The 12,351-nt window shown below is 35.8% G+C and overlaps 1 long non-coding RNA gene across 1 annotated transcript in view; it reads left to right on the top strand.

Moving 5' to 3' along the window:
* LOC103239952 (uncharacterized) overlaps nt 1-12,351 on the top strand; it is a 231,424-nt gene that overhangs the window by 159,545 nt on the left and 59,528 nt on the right. Inside the window, exon 2 of the long non-coding RNA XR_499714.3 lies at nt 521-593. This is a non-coding gene — a long non-coding RNA (uncharacterized lncRNA). The remainder of the gene's footprint in view (nt 1-520; nt 594-12,351) is intronic.

Raw genomic sequence — 12,351 nt, forward strand, 5'->3', positions numbered from 1 at the left:
ATGACTCATGTGTTCAAGGTTTAAAAAATGACAGCACAGGCCGGGCGCGGTGGCTCAAGCCTGTAATCCCAGCACTTTGGGAGGCCAAGACGGGCGGATCACGAGGTCAGGAGATCGAGACCATCCTGGCTAACACGGTGAAACCCCGTCTCTACTAAAAACACAAAAAACTAGCCGGGCGAGGTGGCGGGCGCCTGTAGTCCCCGCTACTCGGGAGGCTGAGGCAGGAGAATGGCGTAAACCCGGGAGGCGGAGCTTGCAGTGAGCCGAGATCCGGTCACTGTACTCCAGCCCGGGCGACAGAGCAAGACTCCATCTCAAAAAAAAAAAAAAAAAAAAAAAAAAATGACAGCACAACCACCATTTGTCCCAAACTGTGATGATTAAATGTAGCAACTCACTTACTCAGATGGCTAGTGCAGAGAGAAAAAGAGGGAGACAGTGAAAGGAAATTGGAATTGTTAGGAATCCTATCCATTACTCATATCTTTTTTATTCCTTGTTCTTATCATTGTATTAGGTCTTCATGTGGCTATTTCTTTAAAGACAAAGAACAACGAAGATTGAGCCCAGCATCTTGCTATTAAGGAAAAGTGAGTTCTTTCCCATTTCTCATAAACTAAATTAGACCAAAAAAATGTTATATTTCCCTTGTACCTATTTTTTGTTCATCTTACAAATATGGCAAGTCTAGGGCTACAAATCAAAGACAAGTCATATAATTGTCTTGATTACCAACTATTTTAATGTTTACAATTATAGCTGTCACATAGAGCATTAGCTTGAAATTCTTCTTCTTCTTCTTCTTATTATTATTATTTGGGTGGGTGGGGGGGGACGGAGTCTCACTCTGTTGCCCAGGCTGGAGCACAGTGGTACGATCTTGATTCACTGCAGCCTCTGCCTCCCGGGTTCAAGCAATTCTCCTGCCTCAGCCTCCTGGGTAGCTGGGATTACAGCCTTTCACCACCACTCCAAGCTAATTTTTGTATTTTTAGTAGAGACAGGGTTTCACCATGTTGGCCAGGCTGATCTTGAACTCTGGACCTCGTGATCTGCCTGCCTCGACCTCCCAAATTTGTAGAATTACAGGTGTGAGCCACTACACTCTGTCGAAATTACTTTTTAGTCCAAATTACCACCATTCTACTGCTGTGTGGTTAGGGTTTGGGTTCTATATGAAGAGTCCCATAGTTATTATCTCTTGCCATAGGCTGGGCATAGGTGCTATAAATTCGTTTTCATTGTTAGTTATAATTTATACTCTTCTAAGGTAATGATGCACATATAAGTTAAGCATAGCAATAAAAACTTGCTTCAAACAGATAAACAAAATGCTTATTTTTAGAGTGAATAATGTACAAAGAATGTACATTTTAGACCCATAAAAAGGAAATGGGGCATTCTCTTTCCTACCCTAATATACATATTAATTTCCTTCAGCTCACTGAAACTTCATTTTATGAACTTACTTAATGTAAATAAACAAGTGAAAAAATAAACAAATACACTTCTTGGTGTCATGCTAATGTCTCAACTATGTTGCAATTAAGTATCTTGTATCAAAAATTTTAAGAAAACTAAAAGTTGAAACTAAAAGATGTTAATCACAGGACAATGATTTTATGCCTTTATTTAAAAAATAAAGGTGAAATGGAACTTTGCTTTTCTACAACATCCATTAACTGCCCTTTTAAAAAAGAAATACAGAAAAGTATAAATTCATAGTAATAAATTGATTTGGGATAGAAATATACACACAAAAATGTTACTGCTGAAAAATCTAAAGACTCCACCAAAAAACTGTTAGGACTGGTAAACGAATTCAATAAAAATGCAGGATACAAAATCAACATACAAAAATCAGTAGCATTTTTATATTCCAACAACAAACAACCCAAAAAGGAATTAAGAAAGTAATTCTATTTACAAAATTAAAAAAACACATACCTAGCGATAAACTAAATCAAAGGAGGGAAAGTTATTTACGATGAAAAGTATAAAATTGATACCAGAAATTGAAGCAGACACAGAAAAATGGAAAACTATTCTGTGTGGATTGGAAGAATCAACACTGGTAAAATGTTTACATTACCCAAAGTAATCTACAGATTCAATGCAATCCCTATCAAATATCAATGACATTTTTCACAGACATAGAAAAAAAATCCTAAAATTCAAGTGGAATTACAAAAGACCCAGAATATCCAAAGCCATCCTGAGCAAAAGGAACAAAACTGGAGTAATCACATTACCTGACTTCCAGTTATACTACAGAACATCATGGTGCTGGCATAAAAACAGACACAGAGACCAATGGAACAGAGTAGAAAATCCAAAAACAAATCCAAATCCATGTATCTACAGTGAACTCATTTTCAACAACGGTGCCAATAACATGTATTAGGGAAAGGACAGTCTCTTCAGTAAATAGTGCTGGAAAAACTGGATATCCATACACAGAAGAAAGAAACTAGATCCCTATCTCTCACCATATACAAAAATCAAATTCAAACTGATTGAAGACTTATCTCTAAAACCTCATGCTGTGAAACTACTAAAAGAACACACTGATAAACTCTCCAGGACATTACTTTGGGCACAGATTTCTTGAGTAATTCTCCACAAGCAAAGGCAACTAAAGCAAAAATGGACAAATGGAATCATATCAAGTGAAAATGCTTTCACACAGCAAAGGAAACAAGAAAGTGAAGAAACAACCTCACAAAATGGGAGAAAATATTTGACAACTAGCCATCTGACAAGAAAGTAATAACCAGAATATATAAGGAGTTCAAACAACTCTATAAGAAAAAGTCTAATAACCTGATTTTAAAAAGGGCAAATATTTGAATATATATTTCTAATAACAAGGCATACAAATGGCAAACAGATGTATTAAAAGATGTTCAACAGCAATGATGATCAGAGAAATTCAAATCAAAACTACAATGAAGAATCATTTCACCCTAGTAAAAATGGCTTTTATCTAAAAGAAAGATAAAAATGAATGCTGGTGGGGATGTGGAGAAAAGGGAATCCTCCTACATTGTTGGAGGGAATTACAACTATTACAACCACTAAGAAGAACAGTGTGGACGTTGCTCTAACAGCTAAAAATAGAGTTATCATATGATCCCACAATCCCACTGCTGGGAATATACCCAAAGGAAGGAAATCAGTATACTGAAAGGATATCTACATTCCCATGTTTATTGAAGCACTATTCACAATGGCTAAGATTTGGAAAAACTTACATGTTATCAACAGACAAATGCATAAAGAAAATGTGGTACATAGGCACAATGGAGAACTAATCAACCATACAGAAAGAATGAGATCCTGTCATTTGTTACAACATAGATGGAACTGGAGGATGACATTATGTTAAATGAGATAAGCCAGGCACAGAAAAACAAACTTGGCACATTCTCATTTATTTGTGGGAGCTAAAAGTAAAAACAATTGAACTCATGGAGACAGAGAGTGGAATGATGGTTACCAGAAGGTTGGAAAGGTAGTGGAGTGCAGGGGTAATGGGGATCATTACTGCATATAGAAATATAGCTAGATAGAAAAAGTAAGATCTATTATTTGATAGCACAGCAGGGTGACTGCAATCATCATTAATTTATTGTACATTTTTAAATAACTAAGAGTATAATTGGAATGTTCATAACACAAATAAATGATAAATGCTTGAAGCGATGAAGAGCCCATTTGCCTTCATGTGATTATTACATATTTTATACCTGTATCAAAGTATCTTCCATACCCAATAAATATATATACTTACTACGTATCCATAAAAATTAAAAATAAAATTATTTAAAAAATTAAATTGTATATAACTCCATCTGCAAACCATGGACAGTTAGGAGATTTTTGTTTTACTGTGGTTTTCACCATTATTCTTTAAAATGCCTTGTCCCTCCTTCTAGCAACATTTCAATATTAGATTAAATGAGGTGTTGTAAGTAGAGGTCTAATTCAATTAACTAAAAAATATTTTAGTCTAGTTTATTGTATTAAACTATATAAAATGTGTGAGCAAAAGAAGATGTACACTATTTAAAATATAACACATTTCTGGGAGGCTAAATTGGGGCTAAATTGGTCATTCTGCCATATTATTATTCATGAAAAAGAATACTCTCCCTCAAAAATATGAATATTTGCCATCCAAGGGGCATATATAAACAGAGTAGAAGAGAAAACCTCTAATTATTTTTACCAAGGACACTGCTAGATTGCCTATTTCCTGGTGTTCTGATATCATACTTATCAAACAACCTTCAGATTTAAATTTGACTATCCATGTAGCTGTTCCACAGGGAAAGAATAAGCTAACCATTAAATGTAGATATTCAGTCTATTTGGAAGAGTTTTTTTATATAAATGAATACATTTTAATTTCAATTTTATGCATTAGCCCCTTGAGATTGGTTAGCTTGAATATATCCCAGAGAGACTGATTCTCAATTCATTGATAAAATAGAATTTCTCATCACTCAAAACTGACAATGAGATATTGGAAATAGTGACAAAATCAAGGTGCTATTTTAGACAGGGCTTCCCAGATATTAGAAGACTGAATTCAATTCATGAATAAATGAGGTGGCAAATAATGTGTGTCATGAAAAAACACTTGGGAAGTAAAATCACCACTTTAATATAACTGATAGGGAAATGCATAAGTATATGATACTGTTTATAATGCTGGGAGTAAAAGTAACAGATCAATAAAATAGCCCTATCTTTATTCAGTGCAATGCTGTTCAACCCTTCTTGCAGGTGGTAGGTGTCATATTCTTTTAGGGATGCTATAATAAAATAGCATAAACTGAGTAGCTCATAAAAAGCAGAAGCAGAAATTTATTTCTCACAGTTGTGGAGTCTGTGAAGTACAAGATCAAAGCACCAACAGATCCAGCGAGTTCCCACTTCCTGATTCACAGAACAATGCTTTCTTGCTGTGTCCTGGCATGGAGGACGAGGTCAACAATCTCCCTTAGGCCCCTTTTATAGGGCATAAATTCCATTCATGAGTTTGAAGTCCTCATGATCTAATCACCTTCTGAACCCCACCTCTTAATACCATCACCTTGGAAGTTACAACTTCAAATATAAATTTTGAGAGGGCACAAACATTCATAGTATAGCAGCAGACGAGGCCATCTAGAGAGTGCTTACATAAGCCAGTACCACAGCATACTCACCAGCAGCCAGAGCTTAACAGGCAGACATTTTGCTAAGGAAGGGGTGACATGGACCAAGCCAGATGCTAGTTTCTTGGCCTACCACAGTAACAGTGAGGGAAAAGCCAAAGATGAACTTTTGAATCATGAGGCTGCGAGTGACAATCTATAAGAGAGATTAGAATTGAAAGAGCTGGTCAATATTAAAATGCTGTGGGAAAGATGTTGTAGTCGAGTGAACTGGGAAGGACTCATCATATTCATGCTCTAGATTTTCTCATCAGCCTTCAGTAGAACTATAACCTTCCAAGCTGTGCAGTTGAGTTCAGTTTTGTCCTGACTACTTGGAGCATCAGGTATGTGATGATTAATTTTATGTATCAAATTAACTGGGCCACAGAATGTCCAGACATTTGGTCAGAGATTATTTTGAGTGTCTCTCTGAGGGTGTTTCTGGATGATAGTAATATTTGATTAGGTAGAGTGAGTATAAAGCAGATTGTTCTTTCTAATGGGAGTTGACTTCATCTAGTCAATTAGAAACACAAGTAGAACCAAAAGTCCGAGTAAGGAGGAACTTCTGCCTGACTGCTTGAGTAGGAACACTGGTCTTCCTAGCTTTTGGACTATGATTGGAACAACATATTGGCTTTCCTGGATCTCCAGTTTGCCAGCTGCAGATCATGAGATGTCTCAGCCTCCAAAATCACATAAGCCAGTTTCTTGTAATAAATCAGTAAATCTCTTTTTCTTTATAGATAGGTTGATAAATGTAGATTAAATATAGATTGAATAGATACAGATATAGGTTTTCTGAATCTCCTTTTGATTCTGTTTCTCTGGAGAACTCTAATGCAGTTCTTTTGGTACCAAGAAGTGGGGTGCTGCTGTAAGAGTTGCCTAAACGTAAGGAAGTGGCTTTAGAAATAGGTGATGGATAAAGGATGAAAAAGTTTTGAGGCACACAGAAATATGGATGTTAAGAGTGATTTTGGTGAGTCTCAGATGAAAGTGAAGAATATATTACTGAACATCGGAGAAAAGGAAATTCTTATACAGTGGCAAATAACTTGGCTGAACTGTGCTCTAGTGTTTTGTGGAAAGTTGAACTTGTGCGTAATAAAACGGGATATTTAGCTGAGGAGATTTCTAAACAATGTTACTGAAGAAGCAGCTTGTATCCTCTTGACTGTGTTAAAATGTACAAGGAAAAAGTCAAATTGAAGGATTTGTTAAAAAGAAAAAAGAAACCTGAACTTGGAGATTTGGATAATTCGTAGCCTATTCATATTCAAAAAATTAGAAAACAGTGTTCTAACGAGAACACCATGGGTATGGCTAGACTATTAATTGAGTTAATAGGATTATGAAAGTAGAAACACTGCCAGTTCAAACTGGAGAGGATGAAGATGGGACAAAAGGAAGGAACACTATCAGACTTCTCAAATTTGACAGGACAAGATGATAGAGGTATTTGGCTGCAAATGTATCTTCTTTTTTTTCTTTTCCCTTTTTTTTTTTTTTATACTTTAAGTTCTAGGGTACATGTGCACAATGTGCAGGTTTGTTACATATGTATACATGTGCCATGTTGGTGTGCTGCACCCATTAACTCGTCATTTACATTAGGTATATCTCCTAATGCTATCCCTCTCCCTGTCCCCTCCCCACAATAGGTCCTCTTCTTAAAGAAGACAGAAAAATGACCCTGAATGAGATTCAGATATCAGGGCCACTGGCTAAGTTTCAGCAGCCAGATGGCCTCAACCTGGGATGATTCTGCCACTCTTATGGAACTGGATGGCAGGACATTAAGCCAAAGAGGTTGATTCTTGAGCCTTAAGATCTATAATGACAATTGCTTTGCTAAATTTTGGATTTGCTTGGGACCCATCACACTTTCTTTATTTCAATTTATTTCTTTTAAAATGAAAATTTCTATCTTATGTCTGCCCCACCATTGTATTTTGGAAGCCAGACATAAGTTGTCTGGTTTCACAAGTTCACAACATGAGAGGAATTTTGCCTTAGGATGAATCATTCCTTGAGTCTCATCCGTTTCTGATTTAGATGATGTTTTGATGAGACTTTGCACTTTAGACTGTAGAGTTCATGCTGGGACATGTTAATATTATTAGAGCTATAGAATGAATGCATTTTGCATGTAATAAGGACATGGATTTTGGAAGACCAGGGATACAGTGGTATATGTTGTAGCCCTAACCCCAAATGTAATGGTATTTAGGATGAGGCCTTTAAGAAATAATTGCATATATAGGAGAGACAGAAGAGGACTTGCTCAGTCTGTCTCTCTCTCTGCCATGTGAGGAACCAGCAAGAAAGCAGCAACCTGTAAGCCAAGAACAGAGCCCTCACCAGAATCCAAACATGCTGACATCTTGATCTTGGTCTGACTCCAGACCTGTGAGAAAGTTAATTTCTGTTGTTTAATCCACCTAGTCTAGGGTATTTTGTATGGCAGTCCACGCTGGCTAAGACAAAGAGAGACTGTCAGAGACTGGACATACAATACTGAAATCAGAAGAGAGGACTGTGTAAAAGAGTTTATCCAAAAGTAATTAGGGAGGAATGAGAATCACCATCATATATCAATGTTCATCTAGTCAGAAAAGGGACATGAGAGATGTGCAGGTAGGGGAATTGGTTCAAGGGAAAGTTTGAAGCCAGCAATAAGCTTATGATGTGCTTGAAAATGGTAACTTAAAAAGCTAGCTAAAAGGGAGGGTTTTTGAAGGAAGACATAAAGGCTCAAAGTCCGTTTTGGGCCATAGGGTGATGAATCATGTTTTAAGATGATACATGCATTTCCGAGACACTATGTATTGTCTGGTTTGGTGGCTGTAGGGATAAATTTATACTGATCTTTCCATATTTTTTTTCTATACTACTTCTTGAAAGTAATACAGTAGGACAATTGAAGTCCTTTTAAATCTCAAGGTACTCTGATTCAATTGCGCATTTTTAACATGCCTGACTGAGAGGAAGAACATAGTCTGCAATATATAAAAAGATATTAAATGGCGGTAAAAACTATCAAAGCTGTGACCTTCAATTTGCTGACAACACTATTTAGTATAGTGATCACCAAATTGGGTCTACAAACTCCTCAGGAGTATACAATGTGATCTACGAGACCACTGTCAGAAAAAAAAATAGTGGCATGTTTATGTTCTTATTTATGTTTTGGAAAATATTTTAAGATATGTATAACATAGCAATTATATGCTATGAAGCAATTATATACTTATGAAGATGTATTTAAAACATTTGCAAATAGAGTTGTGCAACATAAGATTTTTTTTCCTATTTTCTTTTTATTTATTTATTTATTTATTTTTATCCATAAAATTATAATTTTTTATTTAATTGTTTTATTGGGAAAATGTAACACTGTATAACTTTGAGGTCTGGGTCTTTTTTTTTTAAAATTATTATACTTTAAGTTCTAGGGTACATGTGCATAACGTGCAAGTTTGTTACATATGTGTACTTGTGCCTTGTTGCTGTGCTGCACCCATCAACTCGTCATTTACATCAGGTATAACTCCCAATGCAATCTCTCCCCCCTCCCCCCTCCCCATGATAGGCCCCGGTGTGTGATGTTCCCCTTCCCGAGTCCAAGTGATCTCATTGTTCAGTTCCCACCTATGAGTGAGAACATGCAGTGTTTGGTTTTCTGTTCTTGTGATAGTTTGCTAAGAATGATGGTTTCCAGCTGCATCCATGTCCCTACAAAGGACACAAACTCATCCTTTTTTATGGTTGCATAGTATTCCATGGTGTATATGTGCCACATTTTCTTAATCCAGTCTGTCACTGATGGACATTTGGGTTGATTCCAAGTCTTTGCTATTGTGAATAGTGCCGCAATAAACATACGTGTGCATGTGTCTTTATAGCAGCATGATTTATAATCCTTTGGGTATATACCCAGTAATGGGATGGCTGGGTCATATGGTACGAAAATTAATTCAAGATGGATTAGAGACTTAAATGTTAGACCTAATACCATAAAAACCCTAGAGGAAAACCTAGGTAGTACCATTCACGACATAGGCATGGGCAAAGACTTCATGTCTAAAACACCAAAAGCAACAGCAGCAAAAGCCAAAATTGACAAATGGGATCTCATCAAACTAAAGAGCTTCTGCACAGCAAAAGAAACTACCATCAGAGTGAACAGGCAACCTACAGAATGGGAGAAAATTTTTGCAATCTACTCATCTGACAAAGGGCTAATATCCAGAACCTACAAAGAACTCAAACAAATTTACAAGAAAAAAACAAACAACCCGATTAAAAAGTGGGCAAAGGATATGAACAGACATTTCTTAAAAGAAGACATTCATACAGCCAACAGACACATGAAAAAATGCTCATCATCACTGGCCATCAGAGAAATGCAAATCAAAACCACAATGAGATACCATCTCACACCAGTTAGAATGGCCATCATTAAAAAGTCAGGAAACAACAGGTGCTGGAGAGGATGTGGAGAAATAGGAACACTTTTACACTGTTGGTGGGATTGTAAACTAGTTCAACCATTATGGAAAACAGTACGGCGATTCCTTAAGGATCTAGAACTAGATGCAACATAAGATTTTAAAGATCATTGCTTCAGTCAACTGAATTATTCAGTAGATGAAAGATGACTGTCTGGTAGGGATATTAGGTGGTATTCCTGAGAAGTTGAAAATCAGCTGAAGGAATTTAAATATGGAAATTATAAAGTCAGATTATTTTCAGAGAGCTCATTCTGAAAATTCACTGGGATACAGGGTTAGGGATGACACTGAAAGGCAGTTTAAGCAGTCAATAACTTCTTCTCTTCAGGTAGTGAGGGTTTGATCCAGAGGGGATGATAATGTGGACTGAGAGGAAAGGACTGAGCAGATAAATAATGGTCAGGTAAAATAAGCTGGATGCGGTGATTGAATGAGGATTATGAAAGAAAAGAAGAAGTGAAGGATGCCTCCACAGTTTTTCATGTAGATGACCATTTAAACATTAATTGCAATAGATAATAAAACTAGGGAAGGTTTGTGGGTAATTTATGATCAGTGCAGTTGTAACCATGTTGAGTTTGAGATACTCAAATCCCTTTTTAGGTGAAGATAAACAGAAAAGAGCTGGAATATGAGGCTTAGAGGAGAGGTCTAGATAAACATATTGATTTGAGAATCAGAACAGGTATAAGTGGAGGGGCTATGAAAGCATAAAGAGTAATAGTATAAGATAACACATGCAGGACCAAGAATGCCCCAAAATATTAAGTATATACATGTGCCAGGAAAATAAATACAAAACACTTTACTTTATCTGGTAAAAACTTTGTAATGTGACTTTTTTAAGGGAATGGGTGAAATGAAATGGTGATTCATAGTGATATGAAATGGTGACTCATAGATAGTGACTTTTTTCAATTTTTGAAAGCATCTGCTATTCAAGATGACATCATGAGGTGTGAAAAAAAATTCATCCTAAAGAATTGGTGGAATGGTAATTTTTTCTATATTACAAAGAATAACGACCATAGAATAAATGTTGGAATTAAAATAGCTAAATACATGTGAATTTATGCATTTCATTTTGCAAAATATTGGCAAAAATTGGTTCAGATAAATTAAAAATAACTCCATCTAAGTTAATATTGTACTTTATTATACCCTCAGGAAAATGTGTATAAAAAAAGTAGAAAATTTGTTGTTTTAACTCAGACAATAAAAATAGGCCATTCTTTTACTTTTTTGAGCCTTCAAATATATTGTTTAACATAATTTCAACTTTTATTCTAGATCCAAGAGGTATACATACAGGTTTGTTACCTAGGTGTACTGCGTGATGCTGAGGTTTAGGGTACAACTGATCCTGTTGCTGCAGTACTAAGCATAGTACTCAATAGTAAGTTTCTCAACCCTTACCTCCCTCTCTCGCTCACCCCTCTAGTAGTCCCCGGTGTCTATTGTTGTCACCTTTATGCCCATGAGTACTCATTATTTAGCACCTTCCTCTAAGTGAGTATGTTTAGTATTTGTTTTTCTGTTTCCCTGTTAATTTACTTAGAATAATGACCTCCAGATACATCTATATTGTTGCAAAAGACATGATTTTATTCTTTTTTATGGCTATGTAATATTTCATAATGCATATGTATGACATTTTCTTTATATAATCCACCATTGATGGGTATGTAGGTGGATTCCATGTCTTTGCTATTGTGAATAGTGCTGCAAAGAACATATATGTGCATGTGTGTTTTTGGCAGAAAGATTTATTTTCTTTTGGATATATACCCAGTAAGGGGATTACTGGGTCAAATGATAGTTCTATTTTAAGTTTTTTGAAAAATCTGGAAACGTCTGTCCACAGTGGTTGAACTAATTTACATTCCCGCCAATAGTGTATAAGTGGTCCCTTTTCTCCAGAGTCTCATCAGTATTATTTTTTGACTTTTAAATAATAGCCATTCTGATGGCTGTGAAATGGTATCTCATAATAGTTTTGATTTGTATTTCTCTGATGATTAGTGATGCTGAACATTTTTTCATGTTTCTCGGTCACTAGCATGTCTTCTTTTGAGAATTGTTATTCATGCCTTCCCCATTTTTAATGAGGTTATTTGGTTTTTACTTGTTGAAATGTTTAAGTTCCTTACAGATTCTAGACATTAGACCTTTGTTGGATGATCACTTTGTGAATATTTTCTTTCATTCTATAGGTTGTATGTTTACTCTGTTGATAGTTTCTTTTGCTGTGCAGAAGCTGTTTAGTTTAATTAGGTCATATTGTCAATTTTCATTTTCATTGCAATTGCTTTTGAGAACTAAGCTATACATTCTTTCCCAAGGCCATTGTACAGAAGGATGTTTCCTAGGTTTTCTTCTAGCATTCTTATAGTTTGAGGTCTTACATTTTAATCTTTAATTCATCTTGGCTAATTTTGTATATAGAAATAGGTAAGGTTCCAGTTTCATTCTTCTGCATATGGCTAGCCAGTTATTCTGGCACCACTTATTAAATAGAGAATTATTTCCCTGTTGCTTAATTTTGTCAACTTCGTTGAAGATCAGATGGCTTTAGGTGTGTGGCTTGATTTCAGTGTTCCCTTTTCTTTTCCATTAGTCTATGT

This window comes from Chlorocebus sabaeus, chromosome 13 (genome assembly GCF_047675955.1).
Source record: "Chlorocebus sabaeus isolate Y175 chromosome 13, mChlSab1.0.hap1, whole genome shotgun sequence".
Taxonomy (NCBI): Eukaryota; Metazoa; Chordata; class Mammalia; order Primates; family Cercopithecidae; genus Chlorocebus; species Chlorocebus sabaeus.